Raw genomic sequence first — 25,044 nt, forward strand, 5'->3', positions numbered from 1 at the left:
TAAAGTATCCTTTAACTAGCCACCTCCTCTTCTTCCATGAACACTAAAATCCTAAAACCTTACATATTGAAGCCACATCTTGCACGAAGACAAAACATCTGTTCTAGCCATCTCCAGTAATATATTTGGCAGGGCTAGCAAAAAAATACATCTTCAGAGCAATGTAAGTCCTGAGCAACTTCACTCCAAAGAATGTTCCATGCCTAACCTATCTTTCCCCCTTCCTTGTGTAGTGATAGCCAGAATGCCTTTGCTAAGAACTGAGACTGTTTTGTTGTTCCCTCTTGTAATGTATTATACGTGTGTACTTATTGTATGTCTACGTGGGAAAACATGTTAATAGCTCTGTTTCAATTGGCTTACACTTATGTTAGATATTCAAGAAATATTTCCAACTATATGTACTCTTAAAATTTATAAAAGGCATTAAACTTTTTTTTTTTGACAGGCAGAATGGACAGTGAGAGAGAGAGAGACAGAGAGAAAGGTCTTCCTTTGCCGTTGGTTCACCCCACAGTGGCCGCTGCGGCAGAGCGCTGTGGCCGGCGCACAGCGCTGATCCGATGGCAGGAGCCAGGTGCTTCTCCTGGTCTCCCAGCACTTGGGCCATCCTCCACTGCACTCCCGGGCCACAGCAGAGAGCTGGCCTGGAAGAGGGGCAACCGGGACAGAATCCGGCACCCCGACTGGGACTAGAACCCGGTGTGCCGGCGCCGCAAGGCGGAGTATTAGCCTAGTGAGCCGCGGCGCCAGCCAAAAGGCATTAAACTTTTGGTAAATGTTTTCCTAAGTTATTTGACAGCTAATATTGTTTATTAAGTTTTCTCTTGATATTAAGTTATTGACAGTAAGCAGTCGGGGAATCCTGACTTGTTTCATCATTTCTCTTCTATTCTCTTCAAGATGGAAAGCCAATTCTATTCTGTAGGGCTCTCCATCAAGAAGTACAGTTTTATCTTTAGAGCTTTTATAAGATAATTTGCATAAGGTAGTCTTAGTGTTTGATCTTACGTAGAAGGACACAGCTTTTCTCATGGTCATCATCTTACATAACATATCAGTTATGTATTTCTAGCTCAGACCACCAAAGGTTAGGGATGGGATTGAGTGTCCTGTTGGCTAACATTTCTAAAGGCTTCTTCTGTGTTCTACTTTAAGGAGACCAGGAAAAAGAGGAGCGAGGCAGCAGGAGCAATGTAAGGATAGGTGGCAGGCCAATGAATGGCTGCTTTACACATTAATCTTCCATCAAGGAGACTGAACAAGGCCATTCTATCCCAAAGTGGCACCTGTTTGCCATATGAGAAGTCAGAACATTGGAGAAGCAGCTGGCATGAAGACACCTGTCAGCTCTGCCAACAGCCAGGCCACTGGAAACAGAACTGCCCTAGGGGTTGAAGGACTGCTGGGTCAGAATCGCCAACTGCTGGCCCCAGAATACACACAGGAGCCTGAATATAGTTTGAGAAAGTTTATCAACAGGGAAAAAAAGAACAACACAGAATAGAAGTGGATACCAGTCAAGGAAGAGAGGAGTACTTCCCATAGGCAAAAATTCTGTAGATCTGTATTTTGAAAAGCTGTGTAGAGGAATTTTGGTAGATATTCAAAAACAAGAGATAGCTAGCATAACTCTGAAAAGAGAAGCAAACTAACCACAACACAATTTGAGAGCACAGTAACAAACAAATCATGTAGCAACTCATAGCCATGGTAAAGATTTTGTGCTTGCCTTATAAGGAATAAGAAGACACTGAGAAGTTTTTATTCAAGAATAAGGGCAGGTGATTTGTTCTTCCACTGCCCAGTAAGTTTTTGCTTGGAAAAGATATTTCTGTTTTTGTAGAAAGAATATATTTCTTTCTAATTAATTCATGAATGGTGACCATTTGTGTTTCTGCTCACACTTTGAAACTTGCTTTCCTATTGGAAAAACTTTTCAAAATAAGCTATTCTACTACATTTAAAAACTATTAAAATATTACAATATCAATCGATATATAAACAAGCACAGATAATTCCATTTTAGCAAGCAGTCAATGAAGATAATATGAATTCTCTATAATATGTTCCATAAAATGGAAGCAGAGGAAACATTTTCTAAATCATCATGAGTCCATCACTACCCTAATACCAAAACAAGGCAAAGACTAAAAGAGTGGCAGACCACAGACCAAATATTATTTGTGATGACAGATGCAAAAATCCACAAAACCATTAGCAAAGTGAATCAAGTGATGTAGAAGAATAACTACTCTCATGACCAAGTGACATTGATTCTAGGCATGTCACATTAGTTCAGCTTTTGAAAAAAAATATAATCTCACACATTGATAAGGTCAAAAAGAAAATAATCTGGCCTGCACTGCGGCTCACTAGGCTAATCCTCCGCCTGCGGCACTGGCACCCCGGTTCTAGTCCTGGTTGGAACACAGGGTATTAGTCCTGGTTGCTCCTCCTCCAGTCCAGCTCTCTGCTGTGGCCCGGGAGGGCAGTGGAGGATGGCCCAAGTGCTTGGGTCCCTGCACCTGCATGGGAAACGGGGAGGAAGCACCTGGCTCCTGGCTTCAGATCGGTGCAGTGCCAGCCATGGCGGCCATTAGGGGAGTGAACCAACGGAAGGAAGACCTTTCTTTCTGTCTCTCTCTCACAGTCTATAACTCTGTCTGTCTCTCTCTCTCACCGTCTACTAACTCTGCCTGTCCAAAAATAAATAAATAAATAAATAATAATAAACATATAATCCCATTGATAGATGCAGAAAAAGTGTTTGATAAACTCAGCACACATTTATGATAAAAATACTCAGAAAAAATAGGAATAGAAGGGAGTTCCTCCAAATTCATAAAAAAAAATCTGTTAAAATACCCGTGCTTATACAATACTTCATGGTGAGAAACTATATGATTGTACTCAAATATTGGGAACAAATACTTATATTAGAGACAACAAAATATCCTCTATATAGATAAAAAAACAATAATGAAAACATTGTTTTTATTCTCATTGGGGTTTTTTTAGGGTGCATATATGTTAACTTAATAATCACAGACGCATTCAAGTATAGATAATAACAAATGAGAGGTGGATCCTTCTCACCACTCACAGTCAACATTTTACTGGAAATTCTAGCTAAAGTAATAAAAATAGTAAAGGAAACTAAAGAGATATGTGCTGGTAAGGAAGAAATAAAACTGTTTATTTCCATGTAACATGATTAGCCGTGTAGAAAATCCCATGGAGTAGAAAATTCCAAATCACGGGTTCTGTACATTTAATACATATTTTGTGTAAATAAGTCAATTATTGTTAGAATACACATATATATAATACATCACAGATCTAAATGTAAAGTGAAAAACTATAAAGCTTCTAGAATGGAGCATAGCAGAAAATCAGAGTGTATATGGGTTTGGAAACAAGTTTTTAGAGATGATATTAAAATAAGCCAAGGAGGAAAAACTATTGATAAATTGGACTTCATTATAATTAGGATTGTCTGGATTGTGAAAGTTACTGTTAAGATAATGGAAATTCAAATTGATATAGCCATTATGGAAAAAAGTAAGGAGAGTTCTCAAAAGGCTAAAAATAGATCTACCATATGACCTAGCTATCCAACTTCTGGGAATATATCCAAAGGGAATGAAGTCAGCATATGAAAGAGAAACTTTGAAGCCCATGTTAATCACAGCACTATTCACATATAGCAAAGATATGGACCCAAACCAGATGTCCACCAGTGTACAAATGGAGAAAGACAATGTGATATACATGCACAATGTAATATTACTCAGCTATAACAAAAAATGAAATCATGGCATTTGCAATGCAATGTATTGCATGGAATTAGTGATTATTGTATGTTAAATAAGCCAGACATAGGAAGACAAATATCTATTTTCTCTCATATGTGGAAGTTCATAAATATGTATTTGTATATAATATGTGCATATGTATATATATAATATGTATATATACATACATATACATGTACATACCTATATATTTTAAATGTGCATGCCATAGAATTTGTATATAGATATGAATGTTATTTTCACTGAATTATATGCCTTACATAATAAGATACTCCCACTTCCTCATTTAATTATTATTTATTTTTAAGTATATATTATTATATGTATTCATGTACCCACACCTGTGTTTGTACTTTTCTGGTTAATATTTAATTCCCAAACTTTACAAAATCTTATTGTTTGGATATATCTGTTACTTATAGCATGCAGCTGGGTTTGCTGTGTGATATAGTCTGTAAATAATTTTATCTGAATCAAGATATACTTTTATTCAAAAATGCAAATAAAGTCAAAGCATACCTTTGCAAAACAAAACTCTGATAAAGGTCAAATATGCAAAAAATATACAAAGTTGGGGCCAATGCTGTGGCTCAGTGGGTTATGTACTTTCCTGTGACACTGACACATCAGGGGTGCCGTTTCAAGAACTGGCTGCTCCCCATCTGATTCAGCTCCCTGCTAATGTGCCTGGGAAGCTGGTAAGTGATGGCCCAAGTGCTTAAGCCCCTGCCACCTATGTGGAAGACACCAACAAAGCTCTTGGCTCCTGGCCTAAGTCTGGCCCAACACTGGCTGTTATAGCCATTTGGTGAGTGAATCAGTGGATGGAAGGTCTCTGTCGCTCCTTCTCTCTCTCGCTGTAACTCTGCCTTTCAGATAAATTGTAAAAAATCTTTTAAAAGATTACAAGAATGATCCAAATTGGCTGAATAGGAAAAAGACATGCGGATTTCACTACATGAGGTTAACAGAAGGAAAGGCAAAGGACTGCATTCCTAGAGGACAACTGGAGAGAAGCTCACAACAGAAATTCTATAGAATGAGAAGAGACGCCGTGGAGCAGTGGGGATGGTACAGTCATAGAGCTGCGAGCAGGGTATCACAGCAACCAGAGGAACACTGCCAGTGACTCCCAGAGCGATGGCTAGAGGAGACCCCACCTTCTGGAGGGAAGTGAGGGAAATATGCAACAGCCCTTGCCACATATGGCCTCAAGAACCCCACTGACTTTGTGTCCCTCCTGGAGCACTAGCAGGGAGATCACGTTGTTTTCTTCCCATTCCCCTGAGAAGGGCTCCCAAGGACTACAAGGGAGGAAGCACCATCTTACTAAGGCAAGTGAGGCTGCTGTGGCCCATGCCACTGGGGGATTTGTCAGAGAGATAATTCTGTACTCCCCTTTGACTTGAATCTAGCCTGGAGGATTGGCAGGGGATGGGGCACCCACTTAGTTTTGTTGCAGCCCTCCCGTCCCCTCACTGGACTCAACTTGCCAAGATAGAGCACTGATCAACCTATATCAGGATAGGTAGCCGGCTCATTCCATGGCTATCTCCATGGACAGGGAGGTTTGTGGGGCTGCAAGTGGATCCCTAGTTCCCTGTGACTTTGGGAGTACTGTTTGCCACGACTATGAGGATGTGTGACTGTAGGATAGGGCGTGGGGTGTGACTGCGTCTTTGGGCAATCATTGTGTCTGAATTTCGAGGCTGAGAGTTCCCTGAGAGCCTGGGGTGGATCATCAAAGAGGGTTCCATTCTCATACTCTGGAGTGAAGAATCCTTTGTGTGCTTCATGTGTATGTGTGGGTGGGGTAAGTAGCCACTATGGGCTCGTTCTGTGCATATCTTATTACGTGCGGTTGGTGCACCTTGGGAAGAGAGGGGGTAAGGCTATGATCATGCCTGTTGACCTGATCATACCCTCCCCACAGCTGACAATGGACGAGACCTACCATGCCCACCTTGAGTGTTACTCTGGACTCTTACCGCACCCATCAAGCACCGGCCAGAGTTCCCTGGTCCTACCCAGCACATGCTCTGGATATCACCTGAAGGAGGAGACACTCCACTAAGCCATAGAGGAGTATTTCAAAGACATGCTGTCGGTAGAACTGCTGAATGGTACAGCCACTTACAAAACAAAACATACACTTACTACATGATCCAGTACTAAAGTTCCTTGATTGTTTATTCATATTAGCTGAAAATGTTTTATGTCCACACAAAAGTTTACAAAGGAATGCTCACAGCACCTGTACTCACTGTTGTGCAAAATTGGAAACAACTAAAATTTCTTTCAATAGGTAATTGAAAAAAAAATCAGCATGTATTTTTTTCTTTAAAGAGAAAAGAGGGCAAACATTAATTTTGAAAGAGATAGGCAAATATCTAAAATCCCACCTGAGTCATGAAGGCAATTAACATTCAAATGGTGTTCTAGATGAAATCAAACTTTAAATTAAATTGGTTGCAGAGAATAATACTCTGTTTAAAACGTATGCATGTAGGGCTAGGTGCGATAACTTAGTGGGTTAAGCCTCCACTTGCAGTGCTGGCATCCCATATGGGCACTGATTCATGTCCTGGCTGCTTCTTTCCCAATCCAGTTCTCTGCTTATGGCCTGGGAAGGCAGTGGAAAATTGCTCAAGTGCTTGGACCCCTGCACCCACGTGGAAGACCAGGAGGAAGCTCCTAGCTCCTGACTTTGGATCAAGTCAGCTCTGGCCATTGCAGCTATTTGTGGATTCATTCAGCAAACAGAAGACCTCTCTCTTTGTCACCTCCTCTCTCTGTATCTCTGCCTCTCAAGTAAATAAATAATTCTTTTATAAAATCCATATAATATGTAAGATAAGTATTGTGTAATTATATTGTATAAATGTCCTTTATACCTTACTTTGCTGAGAAGATGACGATATATTAAATGTTTAGGACCTGTTAGTGAGTAAATGGGAGTTTATTCAAACACACACGCAGACATAAACCTAACAAACCCAAATCCTGGCTTATATTTTGTGCAGCTTCAGAAACCTGACTTTGGAAAGAGTACAATCTTTAACTGAAGCAGAAATCAACCAAGTGTGCATTTGGTAGTAGCTAGACTGAAAATCCTGCTCTTAAACAATCAGAAAGAGGCTGTAAACTAGTCATTAGAAATGTAAAACATCCCCCATTTCCCTTCAATGTGTACACATTACCACATTCTCCAATTCACACAGGCTTCATTGAATTGGAGGAAGGAGGGCTGAGCGAGGTGAAGAATAATACAGGGAGTGGTCAAACACTTTCATTTCCTGGGACCCATATAAAAGATTTTGCCATCTAGATAAGCCTGTTTTCATAGATTGAATCCTCTCCAAAGGACATATCAACTGTTGATAGCATCGACTTCTCAAGCCAATTTATTTTCTAAATTCCAGTGCCTTTTGTGTCTAATATCCACTTTCATTTTCCCAATCTTAAGAGGAGTAATGCTGACATTGTTCTGCGGTCAGTGAAAATGTGTGAATGGAAACTTGTGAGGAAATTTGTTTTGATGTAACAAACAGTAAATAATTTAGTCTGTTTATACTGATGAGAAAACAGATGTGTCCTCTTTGTTATTTCTTTCTCTTTGCTGTTATTCTTGGCATCTAATTTGGTGAACACTGTCTATGAAAAATGAGAGCAGTTTTTGGCATATTTTGTAAGAAGCCAGTTTCTTGTTTTAAATGGTAATATTGGCACATAGCCTGATGGACCTGCAAGTTTCCATCCATACACTTGTCTTTTGGAATGCTAGGTGGCCACCCTCTCAAACACATTCAATTGTTGATTTCAGTTGACACACTAACTCCTACAGACTTCTACTGTCACTGTCCCTGAACCCCACACAGTAATGCCTCACACAAGTATGCCCCTAAAAGATGAACAGAATATTGCACATCTTTTGCAAGATTCATACTTTTATTCAATACTCAAAAAAGAAATGCTCCTTGTATTGCTACTACTATCCAGGCAAACAGTTTAGCCTTGAAGCTATGAGGAGTAAGATAGGTATAATCTAACAATGAAGTGCAAACATAACTGATACATAAATAAATATCATATAATATATGATTATATTTCTTGTAAATATTGTAAAGAAGAAAAATGAGCTAGAGAATTAATGTCATAATGTGGGCAAAACTTATGTCAGATTGGGGCACACTAATGGTTGTAAGGAAACATTGCAACTGAAACATAAGAAAGAACAAAACAAATGGAGAGCAGGGGAGCCTTTCAAACAAGTTAACATCAATGGAACAACATTTTAGAGTTTCAACATTGAAAAAGAAAAAAAAAGAATAAGGCTAAACTTCATGAGTGAAGGTGGAAATCAAGCAAAGGTTGAATAAACAGTTGGTTGTGTCTTAAGGGGAAGCTAACCTAAACTTGAGGCTTTCAGAATTAAGTTTGATGCTTATTTTATAGATTGGCTAGCCATTGAACTATTTATTTAAATAGGAATCAGAAGACTTATCTTTAGATTTTTAAAGAAATCAATTCTTGCTGCTAAATTATTATAGTGGATTACAATGGGCTTTGAGTAGAAGTTCAAACATAAGGAAATGCTGGCCTGGATTATGACGAAGAGCACTGATGCAGAGAAATGGACATAGAGCTATGTTGGATGTGGAATTGATATGATGTGCCGATAGACTGCATGTATCAGTGAGCAAATAAACATAATGGACATGGAGACCTAGACTTCTGGTGCAAATATGTGGGATGCGTTGGTGCCGTTCTTAAAATGGGAAAGCTTAAAACAGAGGCAGTGCAAATCAAAGTTATTTCATAGTCCAATTTCAGTCTGAGATGTCTCAGAGTCTTTGACTAAAACACCCAAGCACAGTTGCCTCTTTGTCTACTCAGATGAAAAGTTGAGTAGCAGCAAGGGAAGAGGTTATTTATCTCAGGAATGGATGAGATTGCCTTTAGAGTACATAAAAGGAGACAAGCACATGATAACACTGTGAACTATTTAATGCTAAGTGTCTGAAAACACTTTAGGTCATATACCTTCTTGATGCAGCCAACAATATATGACTGTTTTGTGTAAGTGTTTATGATAAAGCACTCTTTAATTTAGTTGTTTGTCTTTTATTGCTGTTGAAATACAATAGACAACATCCTAAACTTAAACTCCTGCTTCTTTAAGAACAACAATACCAACAAAAATGCTCATATTTTACAAATATCTTGAAGCTGTCCAGATTGTTCTATTCAACACTCACATTTTTACCAAATAACTGCATGATTTTTAGTTTCTTTTTTGGCTAGTGGAGGCAAAAATTAAAATTTTAAAAGCTAGGATATAGAGGAAGAGGTGCTATTTCTCTAGCAAAATATGCACAAACCTAATTTTGCTTTGCAATTTCTATTTGCCTCTGCCAAAGGCACACTTCTCAGGAATAATACTGTGTATAAATCCCTCTATAATGCTAGTGCTTGAGGTAAGGATGTTCCTGCCAGATAAGTAGCAGAAGCCAACCTTGTTAGGAGATCAACGTGTTATAACAGATTTTGAGTGAATGTGGTGTTTATGTTTGGGGAAAAAAGAGCATTAGAATGTTTTTAGTGATAAAAAGAACTTTACAGTGTGTATAGTCTCAATTTTACAGAAGAGAAACTGAATGCCACAGAGGTTTCATCAGTTTCTCAAGGTCAAACACATTATTGGCAGATGTGGAGTCTGCACTCAAGTCTTCAAATTGGGACCAATGCATCACACAACCTGATTTCACCTAGCATGCTTATATAACTGACTGACCAGCCATTGCATCACTGAATTTGTACTGCGGCTGTTTGACTTTTGACAAATAATTGCTTAACTGGAGTTACAATCTTCGCTATTAAGCCAAATATATCTTAATGTCTTTGGAAAGTCTCATCAGAGACTAAGAATAAGGAATCACCTCTAGAGAAGAAGTCAATAAAAATGCATTTTTACTTTCTTCCACTGCTCTAGTTGTCATTCCTCCCATATTCTGTATCTTTGAGGTTAAGAATGTCAAGATGTAGAGAAGCAAAAAAATTCATCTCCACCTCACACATTGTCATGCAATTTTTATGATTGTGATGTTAGTAACAGCTTTGGTTATATAAGTGTTATACATAAATTGTGATACATAAATTCAGATGCAAAATAAATATGAATTTTTTCATATAATTGATTGCGATTTTTATTAAGAACCCCAATCCTAACAGCTGAAATTCATTCTTTTTTTCAATTGAATATTCCAACTTATTTCCTGAATTTATAATCTGCTACATTAGCTTACCCAGTGATAACTATGGATTGGGCAGGAGTAGAAATGGGGGTGTGCTAGGTTGACAAAAGGGGAACTGGCATTGGCAGAGATATTCTCATCTAGTAATTGGCCCAGCAGATTTCTCCTGAGTGCTTCTGCTCTTCACCTGTCTCCAGCTGCATCCAGTTACATCCTACTGGCATGGATGACAAAGGCTGATCTATCACTGATGAATGTGATTTATGGCAACACCCCAACATTTCTTAGACTACTCTCCAAACAGCCATGTTCACTCTAGAATTCTGTAGCTTTTTCAGGCCCTACTCTGTCATCCTTCAGTGGTACAGAACTCCAAACATAGTTTCAGTTTCTTCTTGGCAACAACCTAGGGGTGCTGGAAGGTGGAACCTGGCAAACAAACAACATCTAAATTCTTTTTCATTCTCTAACTAACATTTCTTTAATGATTTAGTTTATAACTGAGCCTGAGCCTGAGGCTAGTATTGTCGCTCCCCCTCTTCATGGAGGAACGACACTAAACCCTGCCTAGGCTTCATATCCGAGTCACGGCACCATTATGTCGCTCCCCCTCTTCGTGGAGGAACGACACAGGACCCTGCGCTGTTCTTTCGTCTGCTCGGCCCTCCCCGGGTTTGCTGCTGGTTCTTCCCGGGTTGGCTACTATCCCTTCCACCTCCGTGGAAGGGCAGTTCCCCCTGGCCGCATTCCCCACTTCCGCAGGGGAGCGGCACACCGCCGGCCGGCTTTCTCGGGGGCTGCACGGGTTCCTTTAGATGTTCCCCATAGATGTTCCTGGTGCATGCCGTCTCTCTCCTCCTTTATAGTCCTCCTCCGCCAATCCTAACTCGGCTGCCCACACGCCGAGCACGCTGCTCTCCTCCAATCAGGAGCAAGTCCTACAGTTTATTAGTTGAACTGGAGGCAGCTGTGCGGAAGCTGTTTACTTCTCTCCCAGCGCCATATTGTGGGAGAGCAGATGCATAGAATAAGTCCCAATTTCAGTAACTTAGTCCAGTCCGGATTGCTCCCCACAAGTATAACTTGGTACTTAATTTACCCTTTGAGTTTTTTTCTTAATATTTATTTGTTTGGAAGGCAGAGTTACAGAGAAAGAGGGAGAGACAGACACAGAGATCTTCCATCTGCTGGTTCACTCTCCAGATGGCTGCAACAGCCCAGGCTGGGCCGGGCCAAAGCCAGGAGCTGGGAACTTTCTTCAGGTCTCCCACAAGGATGGTAGAGACTTGAGCCATCTTCTGCTGCTTTTCCAGGCACATCGTGAGGGAGCTGGATTGGAAGTGGAGCAGCCAGGACTTGAACAGGTTCTCATATGGGATGCCAGCACTGCAGGTGATGGTTTAACCCACTACACCAAAGCGCTGGGCCTTTGATTATTTTTTTAATTCAAATTACACTAGGACATAAGTTTTGCAACCCCATAGCCATTACTTTGTTTTTTTTTTTCAACAGCAATCATTTGAAAAACAAGAGCAAGGGCTAGCTAAAAACTGAGATTTTATGCTTTGTTCATTAAGTTTTGTTTTTATTCTTATTTTTCCATTATGTTTTCACATTTTGATATACTATAAATATTCAAGTGAATATTCTCAGTTGTTGTATAAACATAATAATTTTCTAGACGATGATTATCTCCCCCAGAAGTGTCTTCTGGGTGGCCACGCTGTGCTACTGAACATTTTTTTAAAAAATTATTTTAATTATACATATTTATAGGGTAGAGTGTGATAGCCTGATGTGTGCATTTAATGAATGCTGATCAAATCAGGTTAGTTAGCATTTCCTTCTACTTAACTTTATTTATTTATTTTAGTCTTTGATTAGCACTCCAGGAACCCACATACCTATAAGATACAGTGTGATTTTCAGCAAATATATACAAAGTATGTCCATCAAATCAAAACAATTAGTGTTTGGTTCTCCCCTTCATCACTCTGCCTGGAATCTGTCAGATCTTTTCCTCTACCAACTCATAAAATATATACAAATGTTATAGATAATTTATAATAAAATTGTATTAAAGAAAGTTTGCCATATGGCCCTTTCTAGCTTCTCCTCTTGCTAATAGCTTTTCCAACTATGGTGCATCTGTCACAGTTAATAAACCAATATTGGCATGTTATGTTTTTAAAGATTTATTTTATTTTATTTATTTGAAAAGCAGAGTTACACACACACACTCACAGAGAGAGAGAGAGAGAGATAGAGAGAAAGAGATGGATGTCTTTTTTCATCTGCTGGTTCACTCCCCAAATGGCTGCAACCGCCAGTGCTGGACCTGGCTGAATCCAGGAACCAGGAGCTCCTTCCAGGTCTCCCATGCAGGTGTAGGGGCCCATGCATTTGGGCCATCTTCAGCTGGTTTCCCATGCACATTAGTAGAAAGCTGGATCAGAAGTGGAGCAGCTGGGACTTAAACCAGTGCCCATCTGGGATGCCAATGCTGCAGGTCATGATTTAACCCACTATGCTATAGAGCTGGCCCCAGATGTTATTTTTAACTAAATTATGTACTTTATTTAGCCTTTGTTAGTTTTTCTCTAATATCATTTTTTGGTTCCAGGATATTTTAATACTTTATGGTCATCATATCTCCTAATGTTGCTCTTGACTGTGATAATTGTTCAGACATTCCTTGCTTTCAATGACATTCACTGTTGTGAGGAAATTTCGACAGGTATTTTGTGCAATGTCCAGCAACTGAGATTTGCCTGGTGTTTTTATTACGATTATCCAGGGTTATGTGTTAACAAGAGGAAAACCGTTTAGGTCAAGTCCATTTTCTGCACAACATTGTATAAGAATTCTTTATGAATCTGACACTGATGATATTGACTTCTATCATCTGAAACAGAAGAAAAATAGTTTAAGATTTGTCTATTTTTTCCTGTTCTAAAGATGCTCACGTTTCCCTTTTTCCACAGCATATTTTTTAAAAGGAAATCATTATGTGGAGCTCACAACTTGAAATGTTGTATTTGTATTCCATTCCCTAGAGAACATAATACTCACATAAATTGTTTTGATGTTTTTCTTCATGGAAGATTTATCTTGTCCTCCTCCCCTCAGTTGTTCCTTAATTCAGTCACTTATATGAATATGGATTCAAGGGGGGACTGGCATAGTGGTGCAGCAGGTTAAGCTGCCACCTGTGATGCTGCATCCTACATGGGCCCAGTTCAAGTCTCAGCTGCTCCACTTCTGATCAGTCTCTCTGCTAATGCCCCAGGCTTTATGGATATTTGGGAAGTGAATCAGAAGACAGAAGATTCTGTGTGTATGTGTGTGTGTCCCTCTTTTCCTCCCTTTCTCAATAAATAAATAAATTTTAAAAATATGGACTCATGTATATTTATTGCATATTATTGGTTATAAATTAATACTGTATATTTATTTTGTTGTTTTGGAGCTCCAGATCTGATCATTGGAAATTTTTTAAAAGTGTGTGTTCCTTTGTAATATCTCCATCATTTTATTTTGGGGAAATTTCCTTAATTTCTGGAACTTCAAGGTATTCTGGCCTTGACTTAACTATCTGTTTCTTCAATACTAAATCAGCCATTTCCTGGTTCCTTTTTATGTGGTATGACATTCAATACCAAGATTTGGGTGCTAAGTGCATTCATTGCTAATTGAATGTCCTCCCATAGGACTTAGCAGGCAGAGACAACAAATATGCATATGTTTTATATGTATATTTTCTGTGCAATTTCATCAATGTTTCTGTTAAGTTAAACAATGAGTTTATACTGATGTCTCTAGCTGAAATCCAGCAACATGTGATCCACTTAATCATGGCTTAATATTTCTACCAACTGGAACTTTACCTCATAATTAGTGTGGGAAAACACATCACTGAAGATTATATGTGGATGGCATCATACTACTTGCGTATGTAACCTAGTAGCTAAAAGCAGAGACTCTATATCTGTTGTGGCTGTATTTGGATCTCAGCTCTACTGGTTACTAACTATGTGACCTTTGGTAAAGTAGTTTAATCTCTGCTTGTTCAGTTCCTCACTTGTTAAACTAGGATGATAATAGTACTTAATTCACAGAGATGTGTGAGAGGGTTACCTTATTCTATCATGATTTTCTGACTATTATTCATAGTTCTTATCATAGTAAAACTATGTCAAAATATTATACCAGACTACATTGGAAATGCACATATATGAAAGTTGGCTGCATACATTTTTAGAAAAAACCTATTGTTCTGTTTCTGTGGGCTAAGACTCATTTTAGTAATCACTAATGAGTAGAAGAGAATGAATTTTGGACTAAAACGTGTGTGAACATTTTATCAAAATCTGGCCATGGGAGCTTATTGTTAAAACTATTATTTATATAACCTGAAATTTTTCCTCATGAAATGAGCTAAACATACATATATAATATAATTATTAAAAATTACTAACAGTACATAGCTAACATGACTAGAGCAAAATAAGAAGTCTCTCTGAACTCTTCCCAGACCCTGGAATCCGCTATTCTCTCTGCATATGGGAGAACATTTTTTTGCTTCCACTTGTAAGTGAGGATTTGTATCCTGTTCTCCCACTTTTTGAGGCATGAGTAAAGACTTTCGCAACTAGTTAGGTTTTTAAATCAGGTAGACACTAGAACAAATTGTACTTCTATCTACGGCTACACATATGAATTTTGGAAGGATATTCAACTACTTTCACTCATATTTAAAACTGAAAATTTTGCATCTCTTGGATGACTTCAGGAGGTACTTACCACTATGCTTTTAATTCAAGTATCATACATTCAAAGATATAGCCTTCAGTGTAACAATTGAATCATAGTTATTAACTGATATTAATTTGTATTAAAAGTTTCCATGTTTTCTTAGAGTGCATTGAATATAACAAATCTCCTTATTAATTTCCCAGACTTTTACAAGAATCCTTTTTTAACATGTTCAACAATCTCCATCTTTACTATTTTGTTTTCTTGTGTATACTTTCTCTTTTCCCCTGCTATTCTAAATCTTCTTCCTTCTCCCTGTCACACTTAGGAACTCACTTATTTTAGTCTTTTCTCTTCTTGATTTTTGTTCTTTCAAGCTGTTTTACACACACAAAACTGATTTTCAATCTTGAAATTATTGCTGGGGATATATTATATGGGTTGTAAGTTTAATTATTTATATTGGGGTATTCAAAAATTCATTAAAGATGTGTAGTATGAAAAAAACTATGCATGGACTTCAAAAATGCTTTGGAGCAAAATAAATGTATATTTTATTTCCATTTTCCACAAAGCTTTTGAAGTCCCCTTGTGTGTATGCCAAGAGCATGAAGCTTGTGGCATAATTTTTGAATCTAATTTGAAAATTGATATGTCTTTGATATTTCTTTCTTCAGTGTTCCTAAGAGATACCAGTTAGTTTGAAAGGTTGATTCACTAAAGGTGAGATGTTTATTACTTACAACATAATATGAGCAAAGTGGACATATTTATTACCCAGGCTACAACAATTATTGATAGCAGCTGATATCTCAAATTTCATTTCATCCAACAAACAACCTGATTTTACATGAAGAAAAATACAAGTTAACTGATTTGTACAAAGCTATGTAACTAGTTTTGAACTAGCTATAAATCAATAGATTTCAATTGGTTTAGAATTATATTCTTTAATTAAGTCTAATAAAAATACTGTTGATTTATAATTATAGTAACATATACTGCTAGAATTTCAATCTAATCACACACTTTAGTTTTACAAAATGGTAAAAGATATACTTCTCAAATCCAAACAAAACATAATTCAGCAATAACATAAGCATTGCATAGGTAACTATCAAAATAAGCATCAAATATGAGTTCTTCAAGCTGATTTTAAATAGTTTTTATTCTAGACCAAGTCAATCATAGTTTTCTATAATTAATAGAACCTTTCCTTTTTTCAAGGACTTTAGCACTTTTTAATGCCTTATTATTCCAAAGCAAGAAAACCATAGGAAATTGGAAAGAAAGAAAGACTTATAAGAACATGCATTTGATCTGCACACTTAACTCTTCAAAGCCAGGGTTCTGGAGAACATCTAATGTGTACTTCCTGGTGGTTAGATGTGTTTATATTGTGAAATTTCAGATGGCTTTACCATGGCTACCTATTTCTCTCAAATGCCTGAATACCATAATAAAGTCAATGATGATTAATTGAAACAAACCTCTTAATTATGGAAATCCATTTCCTGTCCATTTTTCTTGTGAATTCCATTCTTTGATAATTTTATGTGAGTTGTAGCTATGATTTCACATTTATCAAAAGACTACTTTCATCTAAGTTCTGATAGCAAGGGATACAAGTTAGGAATAAAAACCTAAATATGCAAACCAAATCATGGATTAACAAAATACTTCATATATAAGAAACACCAGATCACTTCAGAGACAAAGAGGAAATTTTTTTGGAAGGTAGAATGTATAACATGATTGTGGGTCCATTATGGGAACTTGAAACAATGATGGCTCTTAACATGTTTAAAGAATAAAAATCTTAGTGTTTTTGTTATTACCTTAGTCAATTTTTCAGAAATCAAAGACAATGAGATTCATTTATGAATTAAGACTTAACAGGGGCCAGTGATATGGCAGAGTGGGTAAAGCCACCGCCTGCAGTGCCGACATTCCATTTGTGTGCCGGTTCAAGTCCCAGATGCTCCACTTTTGATCCAGCTCTCTGCTAGGGCCTTAGAAAGAGGTAGAAGATGATCCAAGTGCGTGGGCCCCTGCACCCACATGGGAGACCCGGAAGAAACTCCTGCCTTCTGCCTCCTGGCTTCAGATTGGCACAGTTCTGACTGCTGCAGCCAATTGGAGAGTGAACCAGCAGATGGAAGCTCGCTTTCGCGCTCTCTCTCTCTCTCTCTCTCTCTGCCTCTCCTTCTATCTCTGTGTAACTCTGACATTCCAATAAATAAATAAATCTTTTAAAATAAATAAATTCTTACCAAAATTTATTATCACTTTTACAACTATTATTATCCGAAGAAGCCTTAGGCAAGTGATATATTATGAAAAAGTAACTTGTTGTTTTGAAACAGAAGCAGTGCAAGTATTATGTACAATAGAATTGATGATTTTATTCAAGAAAAAACAGATCTGAACATCAGTTACATAGGTAATAGGAATCAACTTAGGAAGAGCTTGTGAATCTGATGTTGTAATGGTTTCATCATACTGTAATAATTACATTTATTAAAATTCTAAACAGTTTTATTGAGAATAATAATTTTTCCAGACGAAATTTTGAATTAAAGCATTTAACTCATACAGCAATGCTCTGTTGTCCAATCACCTTGACAGAGCCTTATTTTTTTTTTTTTTTTTTGACAGGCAGAGTGGACAGTGAGAGAGAGAAAGACAGATAGAAGGGTCTCCCTTTTCCGTTGGTTCACCCCACAATGGCCGCTGCGCCTGGCACACCGCGCTGATCCAAAGCCAGGAACAAGGTGCTTCTCCTGGTCTCCCATGCAGGTGCAGGGCCCAAGAACTTGGGCCATCCTCCACTGCACCCTTGGGCCACAGCAGAGAGCTGAACTGGAAGAGGAGCAACTGGGACAGAATCCGGCGCCCTGACCGGAACTAGAACCCGGTGTGCCAGCACCACAGGCGGAGGATTAGCCTAGTGAGTTGCGGCGCCAGCTGACAGAGCCTTTTATTATCACCATTCAAAGGAAGAATATTTACCTACAGTTGATCAATAACCAAATCTTAACTTTAGCCTGAGCCCTTCGAGTTCAAAAATATAATGCTATATTTTATTATGCTTTTCTCTATTTTAAGAAGATATTCTCTTTTTCTCCTAGTTCACATTAAATAACCAATTTCATCTGTTTATTGACTTGTAATATTTATGTACTATGCACTAACACATTAAGTTCTAAAAAGTAATTTTAAAATAGCAAAAATTTTCAAAGTCAAGGTTAAAGAAATCAAATAACACCAAAAAAAATCTTAACTAGAAAAAGCACAGTCCTTTCGCTTCCCTGAGGCAAATTTGCCCTTCAGTCATTTTTAATCATTTCAGTTTAGGGCTTTCTTTGTTTCTCCTTAGGATATTCATTCTCATTCACCTCATCTTCAATGTCATTTGATTTGGATCACAGTATTCTTTATATCTTTTCTTTAGCTTTTCAACTGATAAGCCAGTAATATCGCATGTTCCTGTATGATTTAGGTTTCCAGTTGGCCAACTTTTTTTTTGAAGATTTGTTTATATTTTTGAAAGCAAAGTGACAGAGAGAGACAGGGAGTGAAAATCAGAAAAAAATTCACTTTTGCTGATTAACTCCCCAAATGTCCACAACAATGGTGGCTGGGCCAGGCCCAAATCAGGAGCCAGGAAGGCTATCCAGGTCTCCCAAGTCGGTGGTAGGAACCCGAGTTCTGGGGTCATCAAGCTGGATTACAAGTACAGAGCAGCCAGGATATGTAGCAGCTGCTCCAATATGAAGTGGAGCAGCCCCAAACAGCGGCCTAAACCACTACCCCAAAAAAGCTTATCCCAATAGATCAAGTTTTAATAATGACCTCAGCACTACTGTTTCTTTTTATATTAAAGAATAATTTGGCAATTTACATATTTTCTCATTTGTGAATCAGGCTTTGTAAGTTAGTTTGATAAGACATCGAAATTCGGGGCCAGCTCTGTGGAGCAGTGGGTTGATCCTCCTCCTGCAGCGCTGGAATCCCATGTGGGCGCCAGTTCTAGTCCCGGCTGCCCCACTTGCAATCCGGCTCTCTGCTATGGCCTGGAAAAGCAGTGGAGAATGGCCCAAATCCCTGGGCCCCAGTACCCATGTGGGAGGCCTGGAAGAAGTCCTTGGCTCCTGGCTTTGCATCAGCACAGCTCTGGCCATTGCAGCCATCTGGCAAGTGAATCAGCGGAGGGAGGACCTTTCTCTCTGTCTCTCCCTCTCACTGTCCGTAACTCTACCTCTCAAATAAATAAAATCTTAAAAAAAAGACATCTAAATTCGTATCTAGAAATTCTGTACAGATGAATTAAATAAAGTTATTGAAGATAAATGAATATAGGAGTTCCTGATTGTACAACGAAATGAGAAATATGTGTTGAGTTCTGATATGGAGTAAAAATAAAATGTACATGGGATAGATTGGTGCTGCCTTTGTGCATATATTTTGTTTTCTAGAGATTCCAGTCTTGGTGCAATATATTATATACTAAAAATAATAACATTGTGCTAGTCTTTATTCCCCCGCAACTCATGTTTCCCATTCTCCAAAAGCTTCAACATAAAAACTTACAAATATTTGGCCAGCGCCGCGGCTCAATAGGCTAATCCTCCGCCTGCGGCGCCGGCACATCAGGTTCTAGTCCCGATCCGGGCGCCGGATTCCGTCCCACTTGCTCCTCTTCCAGTCCAGCTCTCTGCTATGGCCCAGGAATGCAGTGGAGGATGGCCCAGGTCCTTGGGCCCTGCACCCGCATGGGAGACCAGGAGAAGCACCTGGCTCCTGGCTTCAGATCAATGTGGTGCACCGGCCGCAGCGCACCAGCTGTGGCAGCCATTGGAGGGTGAACCAATGGCAAAGGAAGACCTTTCTCTCTGCCTCTCTCTCTCTCTCACTGTCCACTCTGCCCATCAAAAAAAAAAAAAAAAAAAAAAAAAAAAAAACTTACAAATATTTACTGGAAAAAACCTGGCACCCAAGTAACTCTAGCACTTTATCACCTATTTATACTATAAAGATCAACTATTTCCTTAAGAGCCCAGGAAATTTCAAAACCAAATTAAATTACTTTGCATCTTACAGCACTGGAGAAATAGTATTTCTTCCTTTACCCTTCCTTCGGACAAAACCACTCAAGGTCCAATCAAGACAATCTACACTGGATATGGTCCCAAAAGTTTTTGAGAAGAATGTATATTTGATGGTTGTTGGGGGCTTTATAGTTGTCCGTTAGAATAAATACATTTAGGGTACCATTGAATTCTGCTGCTACTTTTATGATTTTTTTTGGTTGGGATGATCTGTCCATTCCTGAAAATGACATGCTAAAATCCACTACTACACTGTATTGAACTCTATTTCTCCCTTTATATTTATTGATATTTGCTTCATGTGTTTGGATGCTCTGATATTGGGTTCATATATATATAAATATATACAAGTGTTATTTCTTCTTGTTGGATTAAAGCTTTTATCATTATATAATGACCTTTCTTGTCTCTCTTTGTGTCTTTTGATTTAAAAGCGCTTGTATCTGTTAGCAGTGTAGCTATTCCTGATTTTAGGTTCCATTTGCATGGAATACTCCATCCTTCCACTTTCATTCTATGTGTGATCTTAGGTGTAATGGGTTTCATATAAGTGGTATCTAATTGGGCCGTTTAAAATTTATTAAGTCACTTTATGTCTTTTAATTGTAGAATTTAATCCATTCAATAATTTAATCACTTAAAGTAATTATTGATGTCAAGTTTTACTACTGTCATTATTATACTCTTTTCCTTAGTATTATTGTGTGATTTTTTTTCTCCTTTCTTACAATCTCCCTTTGTGGTTACATGATATTCTAGTAGTGTGATGTGACTATGGCTTGTCGGTTTTCAAAGTTTATTGTAGTTCTAAAAATTCTATGTGTTTAGAAAATGCACTTTTTGATAGAACAAACTATTTTGAGGTGATAGCAATTTAACACTGATTACAAAATTAGGAAAAGAAAAGAAAGTGATAGCAAATATTGAGAAGAAACTGTAACACTTATGTTGCTTTCCCTTCCCCCATATTCAGAATATTGCTCTTCCATTTTATCTCTTTTTGTATTATCTATCTTTACACATAGTAATATATTTATTATTTAATTGTTGTGTTATATTATCTTCCTAATCTAGATATCAATAGTTTATGTACCATTTTTACAATACTGAAGCGCTTTCAATGTGTCAGTAAAATTACTCTCCCCAGATAGTTTTACACCTTTTGATATATTCTTCTTACTCATTAACAACTCTTGATTTCAGTTTGGAGACATCCCTCTAGCATTTCTTTTAGGGTAAGTCTGGTGGTGAAAACTTCTCCCACCTTTTGTTTGAGCATTTTTTTTTCTCCCCCAGATTTAAAGCAAACTTCTTTAGGTACAGTGGTCTTGGCTGGCTTTATTGACCTTCAGTACTGTAAGTATCTCTTGGTAGTTCTGCATGGCCTGTTAGGTTTCTGCTAAGAAGTCTGCATTAAAAAGAATTGAGACACTTTTAAAAGCACATCAGCGACCTAAATGAAAGATCTCTGTGAGTGAAATCCCAGCAGAGAGAACGGGCCATCAAAGAAGGAGGTACCTTTCTCTGAAGGGAAGAGAGAACTTCCACTTTGACTATGGCCTTGTCTAAATAAGGTCGGAGTTTGTGAATTCAAGAGGCTTCCATAGCCTTAGCAGCTCATGACAAGAGCCTCAGGTGGTTACTGACGCCATAAACAAGAGTGTCAATTGTTAAATCAACAACGGGAGTCACTGTGTACCTACTCCCCATGTAGGAGCTCTGTCCTTAATGTGTTGCACTATGTGAATTAACGGTAAAACTACTACTCAAACAGTACTCTATACTTTATGTGTCTGTGTGGGTGCAGTCTGTTGAAATCTTTGCTTAGTATATACTAAGTTGATCTTCTGTATATAAAGATAATTGAAAATGAATCTTGATGATAAATGAGATGGGAGAGGGAGTGGGAGTGGGAGATGGAATGGTTGCTAGTGGAAGGGAGGTTATGGGGGGAAAAGCTGCTATAATTCAAAAGTTGTACCTTCGAAATTTATATTTATTAAATAAAAGTGGAAAAATACATAAAAAAGCAAAAAAAAGCACATTAGCAGGGAGTTTTATTGGAAGCAGAGCAGCCAACTTGAACTGGCATTGTGATATGGAATATCAATTTTGCAAGAGGCTGCTTAACCCACCATGGCAGAGTGCCAACTCCTAGGTATTTACTCTTTTCGTACAGTCTCAGTGTTCCTATAAGTTTTCTTCAGTCTTCTTGAGTTTTCTTTCCTCTTTGTTTATGACTTTTTTCAAATAACCTACCTTCAGACTTAGCAATTCTTTCTTCTGCTTGATCTATTATGTTATTTTTTAATCATTTTTTTAAATATTGCTTAGAGGGGCCACCACAGTCCCACATCCCACATGGGCCTCAGTTCTAACTAGGCCACTCCTCTTCCAATCTAGCTCCCCACTAATGTGCCTGGGAAAGTAGTGAAGATAGTCCAAGTGCTTGGGCACCTGAAGTCATGTGGGAGACCTGAAAGAAGTTCCTTGAGCCTGGCTTCAGTCTAGCCCAGCACTGGCCATTGTAGCCATTTGGGGAGTGAGCCAGCAGATGGAAGATCTCTTTCTTTCTGTCTGTCTCTGTCTAAAGCTCTGCCTTTCATATAACTAAATTTTTAAAGAATATTGTTTAGTGTACTTTTCAGTTAAAATATTTCTGCTTGAGGGGCTGGTGCTGTGGCATAATGCTAAACCAGCTGCCTGAGTGCAGCATTCCATATGGGTGCTGGTGCAAGGCCTGGCTGCTCCACTTCCAATCCAGCTCTCTGCTATGGCTTGGAAGATCAGTGGAGTATGGCCCAAGATCTTGGGCCCCTGAAACCGTGTGTAAGACCATAGGAAGCTTCTGGCTCTTGATTTTGGGTTGGTGCAGCTCCAGCCGTTGCAGCCACTTGAAGAATAAGCCAATGGATGGAAGACCTCCTCTCTCTCTCTCTCTCTCTCTCTCTCTGCCTCTCCTTCTTTCTCTGTGTAACTCTGACTTTCAAATAAATAAATAAATCTTTTAAAAAAGTATTTCTGTTTGAGAGAGCAGCATCGTTGTGTAGTGAATTGCCATTGCCTGTGATACCAGCATCACTTAGGAAGGCTTATTTTGGTAATGGCTGCTACGCTTCCACTCCAGCTCCCTGCAAATGTGCCTGGGAAAGAGGCAGAATTTGGAACAAGTGTTTAGGTCTCTGCTGCCATGTGGGAGAACCAGATGAAGCTCCAGGCTCCTGGCTTCAGCTCAGCCAAGCTCTAGTCATTGAGGCCAATTGGGGAGTGCACCAGTGGATGGAATCAATCTCTCTCTCTCTCTCTCTCTCTCTCTCTCTCTCTTTCTCTCACCTCCCCTCCCTCTCTCTCTCTCTCTCTCTCTCCTTGTCTCCCCTCTCCATCTCTCACCATCCGCCTCTCTAACTCTTCATTTCAAATAAACATATGAATATTTTAAAGAATATTTCTACTTGATTTTTAAAAATTACTTCCTTCTCTCTGTCAATAGTATTAATTTATTTGATCATTTTTCTGTGTTCTCGTGAAGTTAAATGCTGGCACATAATGTTTTCTCTACATTGAAGAATTAGTATAGTAATTTGTCCTAATTTGTGGCTGTCCTTCCAGAAATTCTGAGCAGTCTATTTATATATTTTTTCTGATCTTGGATACTTGTGCTACACTAGATAGTGCCCAAAAACAAGGTTTACAAGAGATCCAGTATTGAAATATTGTCACTGATTCAGTTCTAGAAGTTACTCTAAGCTTAAAATATCATCCAAATCTAATGTTTTCGCAACCTTCAGAATCAACCCAGAAGTGTCTACAAGGAGTAGTCCATCCTTATAAGCCTCTTCCTAGTTATATAGTCCCAACACATAGTCTTGTGGTCACCATTGCTATAGTGATATCACAATCAGAGCTCAAAACCTGCACAGGTGAGAGGAGCATGGGTGTAGGACCAACTCCCATCCTTCTATGGTCTTTCTGCTACTGAGTTAAACTCAGAGCCTGAGTCTATGAGGCATGCATTTGGCATCATGTCAGGTCTAGGGGATCCGTGCACAGGAACTGGAGATCATTAACATCTAGTCAGTTGGAGTTTTACCAACCTTACGCTTAGTCACAAGACACAGCCCTGTGGTTTCTTTCTTTCCTCCCAAAATTGTAGAATGTGTGATAATTCAGCCCCTTAGCCACCCAATTTCTTAGCTAACACTAAGCTAAGAAACCTCTGGACTTCAAAATCACCAGGCCCTGTGAAGTCTGAGTAGATACTAAGGTGCCATGAAGTTTCAGGTGATATTCAATGAATCTTTCACAGCAGGGTACAGGTGTTGGCCTGACACCAGCACAGGTCTTAATGGTCCTTCTATAAGTGCTGACCTAAGAGCAAAGGTTTTTTGGCTTTATCAGAAGCTATGTCTCACCATGGTGGACCTGGAGCTGAACTCCAGAGTGAGGTCCAAATTTCATTTTCCTGCCCTTGTCAGAGGCTAGAGTCTTGCTCCACTGTTTACAAGACAGTAAGGGAGGAGTGGTAGAGATAATTCCTTGGCCAACTAGCTAAAGAAGGTCTGTAAGGTCAACCAGCAATCTTCCCATTCTGGGAAGAGGGTTGTAAGCAATTTTACAACTCTGGGTTTCCTGTAGCAGACGTGGGATTGACGTCTAAGGGTTCGACTTAATTCCTTCTTCATCTTCCAACTGGTAATCAAGGCCTCTCTGTCTATGCTGTGTTACTTGGAAGTGGCAGAGGCATATACAAGCAACTCCTTTCTTCTTACTTTCTTTGATGTGTCTTTTCGTATTATTATAGTAAAACCAGACACGTGTGCCTTTCATCTGGATTTTGTAGTTCTCATAAAGGTAACTTGTTCCATGGAAAGATATTCAAATTAGTGTCTCTGTGAGGAGATAAACTCTGAAGATTGTCACTTAGCAAGCATCCTATTCTCTCTCTTTATTTTACATATTTTTAACATTCAAGTAATTGATATATTTTTCAGACACATGGATAGTTTTATTTTAAATACTTGTGATTTGGAAAATAATTTTGAGTAGAATGTTATGTTGTGGATCAACATAAGATTTTGCAGTTTGATAAATAAAGTTTTTAAAAAA

This window comes from Oryctolagus cuniculus, chromosome 1, assembly GCF_964237555.1.
Source record: "Oryctolagus cuniculus chromosome 1, mOryCun1.1, whole genome shotgun sequence".
In the NCBI taxonomy this organism is placed as follows: Eukaryota; Metazoa; Chordata; class Mammalia; order Lagomorpha; family Leporidae; genus Oryctolagus; species Oryctolagus cuniculus.